Consider the following 12,009-nt stretch of genomic DNA (forward strand, 5'->3'; position numbering starts at 1 on the left):
AAGGACACAAAAGTATCAAGCGGAAAGGATTCAAAGTTGCAAGACTCAAGTGGTTTATTAAGGGTTTTGTTACAAAGGAAGGGAAGGGGAAAGTGAAAGAAAATCAAGAGGTTTCATGCAGTTCTTGGCTGTGAGCTGCGGGCTGGGGCACATTTCATCTGTTGGCCCAACCTGGCCCTCCGGAACTGCGGAACTCCCTGCCGCAGTTCAAACCAACTTGAAGGCAGGAGTCCCTGCCGCTTGGGGCGCTATCACTTTGTCTCACCCTGGTCATTCCACAGATATATAAACCCATTTTTCCTACTTCCAACAGACCTCACTACCTCTGAGGATGCTTGCCATAGATGCAGGCGAAACGTCAGGAGAGAATGCCTCTAGAACAGTGGTTCTCAACCTTCCTAATGCCTCAACCCCTTAATACAATTCCTCATGTTGTGGTGACCCCCCAACCATAAAATTATTTTTGTTGCTACTGTTAGGAATCAAAATGTAAATATCCGATATGCAGGATGTATTTTCATTCACTGGATCAAATTTGGCACAAATTCCTGATATGCCCAAATTTGAATACTGGTGGGGTTGGGGGGGATTGATTTTGTCATTTTGAAGTTGTAGTTGCTGGGATTTATAATTAACGATCAAAAAGCATTCTGAACATTCAGTGCCTCAATAACAAGTACAAATGTAAAAACCCAGAATAACCCTACATGAGAAAACATGACATCTTTAACTTAAATAAAAATGTAACTTATCAAATTATAACTAACATAAAATGTGAAGATAAAACATCCAAATTAATTTACAAAAGCTAATTAAATTTCAAAGATGTGTGTGTTGATTGTGTGGCCAATGATGTTAAATGGACTAACATGGTCCTAAGACCATCAGAAATATGTGTTTTCTAATTTTCTTTGGTGACCCCTCTGAAACTCCCCTCGTGACCCCCCCAGGGGTCCTGACCCCCAGGTTGAGGAACACTGCTCTAGAACATGGCCATATAGCCCGAAAAAACCTACAACAACCCAGTGATTCCGGCCATGAAAGCTTTCGACAATAAATTGTATATTTTTTGTAAATCACTTTGAGTCCCCCCAGAATGAGAAATGCAATAGATAAATACAGTAAATAAATAATATAATATAATATAATATATTGCATGTAATATTACTAATAATATTGCAATATAGTGGTATAGTAAAATATTATAATATAATACTAATATTGTGCTATGCTAATAATATAATATGTACATAAAGGTAAAGGTAAAGGTAGTCCCCTGACATTAAGTCCAGTCATGTCTGACTCTGGGGTGTGGTGCTCATCTCCATTTCTAAGCCGAAGAGCCAGCGTTGTCCGTAGACACCTCCAAGGTCATGTGGCCGGCATGACTGCATGGAGCGCCGTTACCTTCCCGCTGGAGCGGTACCTATTCATCTACTCACATTTGCATGTTTTCGAACTGCTAGGTTGGCAGAAGCTAGGGCTGACAGCGGAAGCTCACGCTGCTCTGCGGAATTGAACCTGCGACCTTTCGATCAACAAGCTCAACAGCTCAGTGCTTTAACCCACTGTGCCACCGGGTGTGATATTATAATATAATACAATATAATAATAATCGTACAATATAATAATAATATAATAATATCAGATAATAATACTAATATATTAAATATAATACTACTGATAATATATATAATCATATATAATGATAATACTGTTTTATTGTTGTATATTTTAAATTATAACGTTTTTGATTGTGAGCCACTTTGTGTCACAGAATGGAGAAATAAAGCCGAATATAAACTGATCAGTCATGTCAATGCACCTTACCAGTAAGACAATGTCTCCGAACAATTTCCAATAAGGAAATGCCAATGCACCTTTACCAATAAGGAAATGCCTCTGAGCATGGACAGAGTAGGAATTTTGCAAATCACTTGTTTTCTTCCAACTGGAGTCTCTTTCTTGGTATATGGATTTATATGAATTAGTTGCAGGCCTAACTTGGGAAGGTTACTTTGGAGGGTGTCCATTCAATGCGCTGACTAGATTAGACCCATGAGATTATGTGTTTATTAATATTTTGTTAATTTATATCCTGCTTTTTCTCTCCATACGGAGACTCAAAATGGTTCACAAGTAAAAGCACTCCAATAGTACCTAAAATATACAAATATGAAAACAATATTAAACATTAATATTGAAACAATCCAGGGATGTTAATTAATCAACACTTGGGCGAGGGCTACTGGTGCAATAGGTCTAGTCCAGCATTTCTCAACCTGGGGGTCGGGACCCCTGGGGGGGTCGCAAGGGGGTGTCAGAGGGGTCGCTGAAGACCATCAGAAAACACAGTATTTTCTGTTGGTCATGGGGGAAGTTTGGCCCCATTGGTGGGGTTCAGAGTACTCTTTGATTGTAGGTGAACTATAAATCCCAGCAGCTACAACTCCCAAATGTCAAGTCTATTTCCCCCAAATTCCACCAGGGTTGACATGTGGGCATATTGAGTGTTTGTGCCAAGTTTGGTCCAGATCCATCATTGTTTGATTCCACAGTGCTCTCTGGATGTAGGTGAACTACAACTCCCAAACAAGGTCAATGTCCACTAAACCCTTCCAGTATTTTCTGTTGGGCATGGGAGCTCTGTATGTCAAGCTGGGTTCAACTCCATTGTTACTGAAGTTCAGAATGCTCTTTGATTGTAGGTGAACAATAAATCCCAGCAACTACAACTCCCACATGTCAACTCTATTTTCCCCAAATTTCACCAGTGTTGACATGTGGGCATAGTTTGGTCCAGATCCACCATTGTTTGAGTCCACAGTGCTCTCTGGATGTAGGTGAACTACAATTCCCAAACTCAAGGTCAATGTCCACTAAACCCTTCCAGTATTTTCTGTTGGGCATGGGAGCTCTGTGTGCCAAGCTAGGTTCAATTCCATTGTTACTGAAGTTCAGAATGCTCTTTGATTGTAGGTGAACAATAAATCCCAGCAACTACAACTCCCACATGTCAACTCTATTTCCCCCAAATTTCACCAGTGTTGACATGTGGGCATAGTTTGGTCCAGATCCATCATTGTTTGATTCCACAGTGCTCCCTGGATGTAGGTGAACTACAACTCCCAAACTCAAGGTCAATGTCCACTAAACCCTTCCAGTATTTTCTGTTGGGCATGGGAGCTCTGTGTGCCAGGTTTGGTTCAATTCCATCGCTGGAATGCTCTTTGATTGTAGGTGAACTATAAATCCCAAATGTCAAAATCAATCCCCCTCCAACCCCACCACTAGCAACAAAAATAATTTCATGTTTGGAGGGTCAACACAGCATGAGGAACTGTATTAAAGCGTTGCAGCATTAGGAAGGTTGAGAACTACTGGTCTAGTCTATTTGAAGGACTAACTGCTGGGTTTAGGCTTTAGATGAAATGCCTCAAAGGCACCAGAACACTTTTGATTTGGGAAGCTAAACTGGTTAAGATTTGGAGCTGCAGTGTTTCTTTGCAATATGCAAGAGCAAAGACTTTAAAATGAAAATGCATTCTATTGTACAGTCTTTGCTCCCGGCCTGGAAGGAGGAGCCAGTGAAGAAGGGAAAGCTGCTACATCGTGGATGCTTTTTAGGGGGAGCTCTAGCTGCATTTTTCCAAGGCGGTTCCATGGTGTAATGGTTAGCACTCTGGACTCTGAATCCAGCGATCCGAGTTCAAATCTCGGTGGAACCTACAAATGCCTTTGTATTTTTCCTCCTCTGAAATAACATTTTGTGTGCACACAAAGATCAGCACTGGGGAAAAGTGACAGCTTCACAATTGCTTTCCTTATTTCCTACAATTATGTTACAAGACAAAAAAAAAATACTCTTAGTAAACTTTTAAGGCTCAGGTCCACGCATACTCAAGTATCTCTAAGGGAACTGCTTCCAAATAAACTATACATGGAATCGGAATGTGAAAATCTGAAACAGAGTTTTGATAATAGAGTCCATGGTTTGCTGGATCTTTCTGACTTTTCTTTCTTTCGTATCTTGAGTAATTCCCGGACAGATGGACACACTTCAGGTTTGCAATAGTCACAACTGGAATAGTGGTCCAAAGGCAATTTAGAATCGTAGAATCGTGGAGCAGAAAGGTACCCATGGGTCATCTAGTCCAGCCCTGTACTATGCAGGGAAGGGAATTATATAACTGGCACATATGAAAGATGTTCATGCAAATTCTGTTTAAAGACTAAAAAGGAGAGTCCGCCACCTTTCAATATATTATCAGATAGTTCTGACAGTCTCTAGCGTTTCTCAACTTGTGGGTCTGGACCCCTAGGGATTCGGGAGAGGGTGTCAGAGGGGCCACCAAACACCATCGGAAAACACAGTATTTTCTATTGGTCATGGGGATTCTGTGTGGGAAGTTTGGCCCAATTCTATCGTTGGTGGGGTTCAGAATGCTCTTTTATTGTAGGTGAACTATAAATCCCAGTAACTACAACTACAATGTCAAGGTCTATTATCCCCAAACTCCACCAGTGTTCACATTTGGGCATATTGAGTATTTGTGCCAAGTTTGGTCCAGATCCATAATTGTTTTTAGTCTGCAGTGCTCTCTGGATGTAGGTGAACTACAACTCTAAAATGCAAGGTCAATGCCCACCAAACCCTTCCAGTATTTTCTGTTGGTCATGGGAGTTCTGTGTGCCAAGTTTGGTTCCATTCCATAGTTAGTGGGGTTCAGAATGCTCTTTGAGTGTAGGTGAACTATAAATCCCAGCAACTACAACTCCCAAATGACAAAATCGAACCCCCACAACCCCACCAGTATTCAATTTGGGCATATCGGGTATTTGTGCCAAATTTGCTCCAGTGAATTAAAAGACATCCTGCATATCGGATACTTACATGACAATTCATAACAGTAGCAAAATTACAGTTAGGAAGTAGCAACGAAAATTTTACGATTGGGGGTCACCACAACATGAGGAGCTGTATTAAGGGGTCACGGCATGAGGAAGGTTGAGAATTACTGTTTAAGTGAAATCTCTTGTATAGTAATGTCAATTTTTAATAAACAAAACAATTTATTTATTGAAATAGACTTACATTTATTAGTGCTTGTTGCAAACAGTATAATATTTTCCAGCTGTCACTGTTTCATTCGTACAGATAAAAAGCATCATAGATTCTAAATTAATACCTGCTTCCTCCTTGTTTACAGTGTTATAGGATCCCCTACATGCCTTTTTAGTTTGCCTTTATTATTAAGATAGTGAATCACTAGTTGCCTTCATTAACAAAGTTCTCTAGTTGTTATCCTCTTAAGAGTACAGTTATTTTGTCCATTACTAGCAAATCTATCATGCATTTTTCCCATTCTTCTAAGGGGGGTATCTGTGAGGATTTTTAGTATATAGCATATACTGTTTCAGCTGCCACTGTCATGTAAAATAGACTTTTTCTCAATTTATTTTCTAATTCTCCATCTGGCATTTTCAAAAGGTACATTTGTGTTGTCATTTCGAAGTTCATATGTAGCATCCTTTGGAGGTACTGTATACATGAATCTGTTTCCAGTAGTTGTTTACTTTGTTGCATGTCCACCATATGTTATAAAATGTGCTTTTTTCTTTTCCACATTTCCAACATTTGTCAGTGCAGTTTTACATCTTCGCTAGTCTCTCTGGAGGGAGATAGATGGTGTAAAGCTGTTTGAAATGCTACTTAAGAATTGACAATTAAAAGCTTCTTTGGAGGCTTTTAAGTAGAGGCTGGATGGCCATCTGTCAGGGGTGTTTTGAATGTGTTTCGTCCTGACAGGCAACAGATGCCCTGCACTTCTTCATTGCAGGACAACACAAAGAGAAGAAAACAGAAGTCGGGATCTGAACCATAGATAGCCCAACATAGAGAAATGTTACTTTGTCTTTACTACAGTTCCTAGAATACTACAACTCCTAGAATCCAACGGCCCAGCATGGTCTCTAGAATGCAGAATGTACAACCAAGGCGTGCAAAGGCAATTTCCCCTTTCGAAAGCCGTGTTGGCTCACTTCTTCCTGTACGTTGATCAGCCCCTTGCAAATGTGTTCTTCTCTGATGCGGTAATCCTGGGTATCACCATGGAGATGCAACACACATCTAGGCAACACAGAGAGAATTTGAACCGCTGTGGGTAACGATCACGAAATGTGCGAAAGACGTCATAAACCTTCCCCAGTTCCTCTTGACTCCTCTAGACCTTATGAAGAAATGTGCCATTCTTTCTATGCTCAAAAATAACTGGGCAGGAAAGAAGTTGGTGGGGCTTTTTGTATTAAGTACTTATTTCCCACCCTGTATTATGTACTATCTAGAGCATCACCTAACATTTAATAAAGATGATGCCCAGCTACACAAAGTGCTATCTAAAATCCAGTTTCTAGCTTTGTTTATATAAAGACAAGCATTTTTCTCTATAATTCTGCTTCATAATGAGTGATGAACTCTACACATACATGTGCTACATCTATGGTATAGGACATATCACTATTTACTGACGTGTCCGACTCTGGGGTGTGGTGCTCATCTCCATTTCTAAGCTGAATAACCGGCATTGTCCGTAGACATCGCCAAGGTCATGTGGCTGGCATGACGGCATGGAATGCCGTTACCTTCCCGCCGAAGTGGTACCTATTGATCTACTCACATTTGCATGTTTGTGAACTGCTAGGTTGGCAGAAGCTGGGGCTGACAGCAGAATAGTAATAATAATAATAATAATAATAATAACAATAATAATAATAATTTATTTATACCCCACCACTATCTCCCCAAGGGGACTCGGTACGGCTTACATGAGTCCAAGCCCAGCAATACAATACATCAGTATAAACAGGACACAACAATAAAATGTAGGAAAATAAAAATACAATGCAAAAACCATTATAAATAACACATCAACAATATAAAATCACAACATTTAAAACACAGAGATCAAGCACTGTGGATGGGCCAATTCTAAAGGAATTAAAAATTAAAAACACTGGGTGAGACAGCAATGGCAAATATCTGGATAGGGGATCCAGAAGATGAAGTGGGGTTGATTGCACTTACACACTAGATATGAGTTTAATATATGATCACTATATATGAGTCCATAACTGGTGTGGCCATTCGTGCCAAATAAGACTTTAGCAGCTGGTGGTGCTGTTCTTGCATGAAAAACATGTCACTACATTAATTGTACTGGAGTTGTGCCAGACTGGGTTAGGTGAAGGAAAGGTGCAATATTACCAAGATTACAAAAGGGATCAATCATCCATTTGTAGGAGAATAATGCAAGCAGATCTATCTTTCCCCCCTCGGTTCAATGGGATTTTCCTAAAGAGATGTGGGCTTCCTAATTAATTCTTCCTTTTCACATCCGCTCCTCTGCATGCCATGCATTTCCAAAAAGCTGTTATTCCCCGGGCCCCTAGATTTGTGTTTTAGCAGCTGTTTTCTATTGTTTTCACAGACTGGGGCCAGCAGCCTGTGTGGAAGCCAAGTCTTGCCAAGAATGCTTCTTAAACTATTATTTTGTCAAAGGCGGGAGGCCGACTGTGATTTTGAGGAGACAGGCATCTTGTAACATACTCTTTTATTAGAGTCAGCAGTGGAGTAACTGGGAAGTAAATAGTACTCGGTAGCAGCAAGAGACCATCACTTTCATCTATTTGTACAGAAGTCTCTTACGAAAATATGCTTATATTGATGCGGCAGCTGGTAGATTCCATAGTAGAGGTTAATTAGATTGAAGTTTTAGCCTAAACTTTAGCAGAATTATACCCAGTTTCCAGAACTCTAGCACCAAAATATGTTCAGCACAATTGGACAGAAGATGAGTACCAGATGTTTTATTGCAAATGCCACGTAACTCTGTAAACTGAGATATTACTTGCATGGAGTACTACTTACTTAGGTGATATCTTGTAGCCTGAGGATGATGGCCCTCCAAGTGTAGTGTCTTGGCAGTGGATACATAGGCGGCTGTGGACCCCAATTCTTGACCCGCATGTTCTTCTGCAGTGAGGACATTGGTTTCCAGGTGGAAGGCTGTCCCGGTCAGGGTTGGCTTGATGCATCTTCCTCTTGGCATATTTCTCCCTTTCACCCTCCATTCATGCCTCTTCGAATTCTGCAGAACTGGTCACAGCTGACCTGCAGTTAGAGCGCTCAAGGGCCAGGGCTTCCCAGTTCTTGGTGTCTATTCCACAGCTTTTAAGGTTGGGTTTAAGCCCATCTTTAAATCTCTTTTCTTGTCTATCAACCTTACGTTTTCCGTTCTTGAGTTGAGTGTGGTGGCTAGTCCAGTGGAGTTGATGGCGTAGGTGCTGGTGGTCTTTGCTTCTTCCAGCTTGCTGACATTTGTCCGCCTGTCTTCTCCAGAGATTTGTAGGATTTTTCGGAGGCTGTCCATTGCTGTCCAAGACTGTTGCCATCATGTTATCATGGAGGAGGTGCGGGATGTTCAAAAATTTGTCAGGCCTCCCGATTTTTTGGAGAATGGTCCAGAGAACACTGAGATTCACTGTGTCGAATGCTTTTTCAACATCAATAAATGCCACATAGTACTATTTGACTTTTCAATAGAGCATCCTGCTTGAGTTTGGTTGAAAGTGATAAAACCATTTCTCTTTATCTGGAACAATCGAAGGCAGGTAATACCCAACAATCCTTGCTGCTGCTTCTGAGATCTTGGTTGCTTCCTGCTGATTTTCAGTATCAGATGTATTATTTATTTATTATTTATTATTTATTATTTGCATTTGTTTACCGCCACTCTCAGCCCGGAGGCGACTCGTGGCGGTGTACAGAACATAGAACATAAAGACAACAATTACAGCAATCCGGAGCATAACACACATCTTACTAACACACAATTAATTAAACTAAAAATCCGCTTCGTCTAGTTTGGGTCGTAATCCATCTCGTCATCATAGTCCATTCCAGTGGTCATACCAAACACAGCACTTAATTAAAGGCCTTTTCGAAGAGCCAGGTTTTCAGGCCCTTACGGAAGGCCATGAGGGAGGGCGCCTGTCTAACTTCAGCAGGGAGGGAGTTCCACAGCCGGGGGGCCACCACCGAGAAGGCCCGTTCTCTAGTCCCCGCCAAGCGTGCCTGTGAGGCAGGCGGGACCGAGAGAAGGGCCTCCCCGGATGATCTCAAGGTCCTCGTGGGCTCGTAGGCCGAGATGCGGTACTCAAGGTATTTTGGATGTATATATTCATTTTGTATGCAGCCAAAGGTTTCTTTTTCGGAGCCCCTGCGCCTCCTCCTGATTAGTGTCTGTGAAGAAAACTCTGATGTTTTTGCAAATAAATATGGGCCTTCGTCCTACAGAGGATTCATCAGAGGCTTTGCGGAATGTGAAGTGGATTAATCAGAAGCAGCTGGTGATGTGGGTGGGCTCCTTGGTGCCAGTTTGTTGCTGAATTTCAAGTTTTAAACGGTCTTATTATGCCTTTCATGGCTAGATAATTATTAGGATAATTAGAGGGAACATATGCACTTATTAATCAAGAGATGAGAATAATCTAAAATAAGAATGGCAGCAAAATGAAAATATGCAGATATGTAGGGGGTTGTATCAGCAAGTTTGAAATTGTATTTCAATCAACAAATCTGTGCCCTTTAAAAAAATTAAAAATGTAGGAAGTATTTTATGAATTTGTTGTACTTTTGAAATATCAGATCCTACACAAGGAGAAATGTGTAAATAATAATAATAATAATAATAATAATAATAATAATAATATCTTTCTTATCTGCCTCTTCTTGCAGCTAGAGGTTTGTTACAACATAACTAAAATACATAATCATCATAAACATTATTTTATTTCTCGTGGCAGGGTAGCCAGTCAATTATATTACATTTCTAACAGAACAAAGCAAACAAACAGACACAAAACAAAATTTGTGAAGTTTGGTACTTGATTAAATGTCCTTTGACCAGTATCTGGCCACTTGGAGTGCTTCTGGTGTTGCTGCAAGAAGGTCCTCCATGGTGCATGTGGCTGGGCTCAGGTTGCATTGCAGCAGGTGGTCAGTGATTTGCTCCTCTCCGCACTCGCATGTCGAGGATTCCACTTTGTAGCCCCATTTCTGAAGGTTGGCTCTGCATCTTGTGGTGCCAGAGCGCAGTCTGTTCAGTGCCTTCCAAGTCGCCCAGTTCTCTGTGTGCCCAGGGGGGAGTTTCTCATTTGGTATCAGCCATTGGTTGAGGTTCTGGGTTTGAGCCTGCCACTTTTGGACTCTCGCTTTATGAAACATTATGAAATACACATATGATAATCAGGCACAATTTTCAAAATTTTACCAAAAGTAGTGTTAAATCTTCCAATTTAGAGGCTTTGTTGTTTTGCATCTGCACTGCCCACCCCCCTCAAAATCAGAGAAGATCCAGGCTTATCACATGCCCTCCAAGTGTCTCAATTTGGCATTAAGTGCTCTAATGCTGTACCACTTTTAAAGCAAGTTTTAACATATGCTTTCCTTCTTGTCCTCTGTCTCCTCATGCCAAAGTAGCTTCTTCTGAATTAAGTCATTGGGAGAGGAAAGAAAAGAGCAGACTCGTCTTTCTCAGTCGGCTCAAGAAAAAGTAAACTTGTCCTTCCAGTAACTTTTGCTGTGATATTGCTTGGTCACACATGACCTGGTTTTCATCAGTGAAATACTGGAAGATATGCTATCAGATGTCAGTTCACCCACAGTCAAGTGTGACCAAGGCAGCATTCATATGCATACCTCTGGTTTCCGAAGAGGGAACAGAGCCACATGCTATTGACTCCTATGCATGTTTCATAGAACTTTAACACATTGGAATATACCCCAATTCTGACATTTGATCGCAATTCCAAACAGATCCTATCACATGACGTTTGCTTCATTCTGTCGACAATCCATTGGTATATGTCTGTAAAACGTAGCAGAAATTGAGTAATTGTACGTGGGATTCAAATGTTCTTCAATTTTTCATGATTCTGAGGTGCAGTTTTTACATCAGCTAAAATCTTGTGAGAATGGTAGTTTGAAACTTCCAGATTATGTTACTGCACTATCCCTATCTGTCTGTCTGTCTGTCTACTGTCTATCTATCTATCTATCTATCTATGCAGGGAGGCATTTCAATTAATGGGGAGGAGACAGACTTCCGTGGTCAGTCAAAGCACAGTATTTTTGAATTGTAAGAACTGAGTGTGATGGAAAGAGTATGCATCCCGTCTGAATACAATATGCATCCAGTCCTAAAATAAACATACTGAGTATATCCCAATGTGATAAGGTCCTTGGATGGTCCTTGTACGCTGTTTCTTTCCAAACCAAATTCTGCAAAGGGACTTTTGTGGTGACTATTCATGAAACTCCCTTCCATTGGAGGCCAGGCTTTTTATTCAAGCAGCCAAATGTACAACTGGTTGTTTAATCCATTTCCTAAATTGTGTGGCGAGCTACCTTGCTTGGAGAGACAGGTGGAACAGAAAATAAATAAGTGAAGATGTCTCTTGTTCGAGAAATGTTCCTGCACTCTTTTCCTCTGGAATATGGCCTTGTTAATTATTTATTCTTCTTCAAATAACTCTGAGCATCAGCAATTGGGGCATACACCTGCCGGTTCAATACAGGGGAGAGGACATAGCAGCCTCCTTGATTTCACGCTTGTTTGCACATGACATCTTCCCATTCTTTATCCAAGAAAGTATTGGTGAAAGCAAAAGGGTTTCCAACCACCATTTTTCACAACATTGTTTCCTGCTTCACACATCCCATGTAACAGAAACGAAGTCAGCTCCCATTCCAAAAAGGGTTGTCCTTAATTAATTCTGGAATCACCAAATACAATGCAGCATTTCTCCGGGAGAACCATAGATGAAGGTTTGGTTTATTCAGATAGTTTACAACAAGATGCTAATTAGTTATCCCTAGGACAGGCCTTTTGTTAAGCAAAATCAACCCTTCCCAAGTGAGAAAGAGGACTTTGCATAACCTCAATTACT

General features: G+C 40.8%; 1 non-coding gene across 1 annotated transcript; it reads left to right on the plus strand.

The window, feature by feature from the left end:
* Positions 1-3,656: 3,656 nt before the first annotated feature.
* On the plus strand, positions 3,657-3,728 carry TRNAQ-CUG (transfer RNA glutamine (anticodon CUG)). Its single transcript has one exon. It is a non-coding gene; the product is annotated as a tRNA-Gln (tRNA).
* The last annotated feature ends 8,281 nt before the right edge of the window (positions 3,729-12,009 follow it).

This window comes from Anolis sagrei, chromosome 9, assembly GCF_037176765.1.
Source record: "Anolis sagrei isolate rAnoSag1 chromosome 9, rAnoSag1.mat, whole genome shotgun sequence".
NCBI classification, from domain to species: Eukaryota; Metazoa; Chordata; class Lepidosauria; order Squamata; family Dactyloidae; genus Anolis; species Anolis sagrei.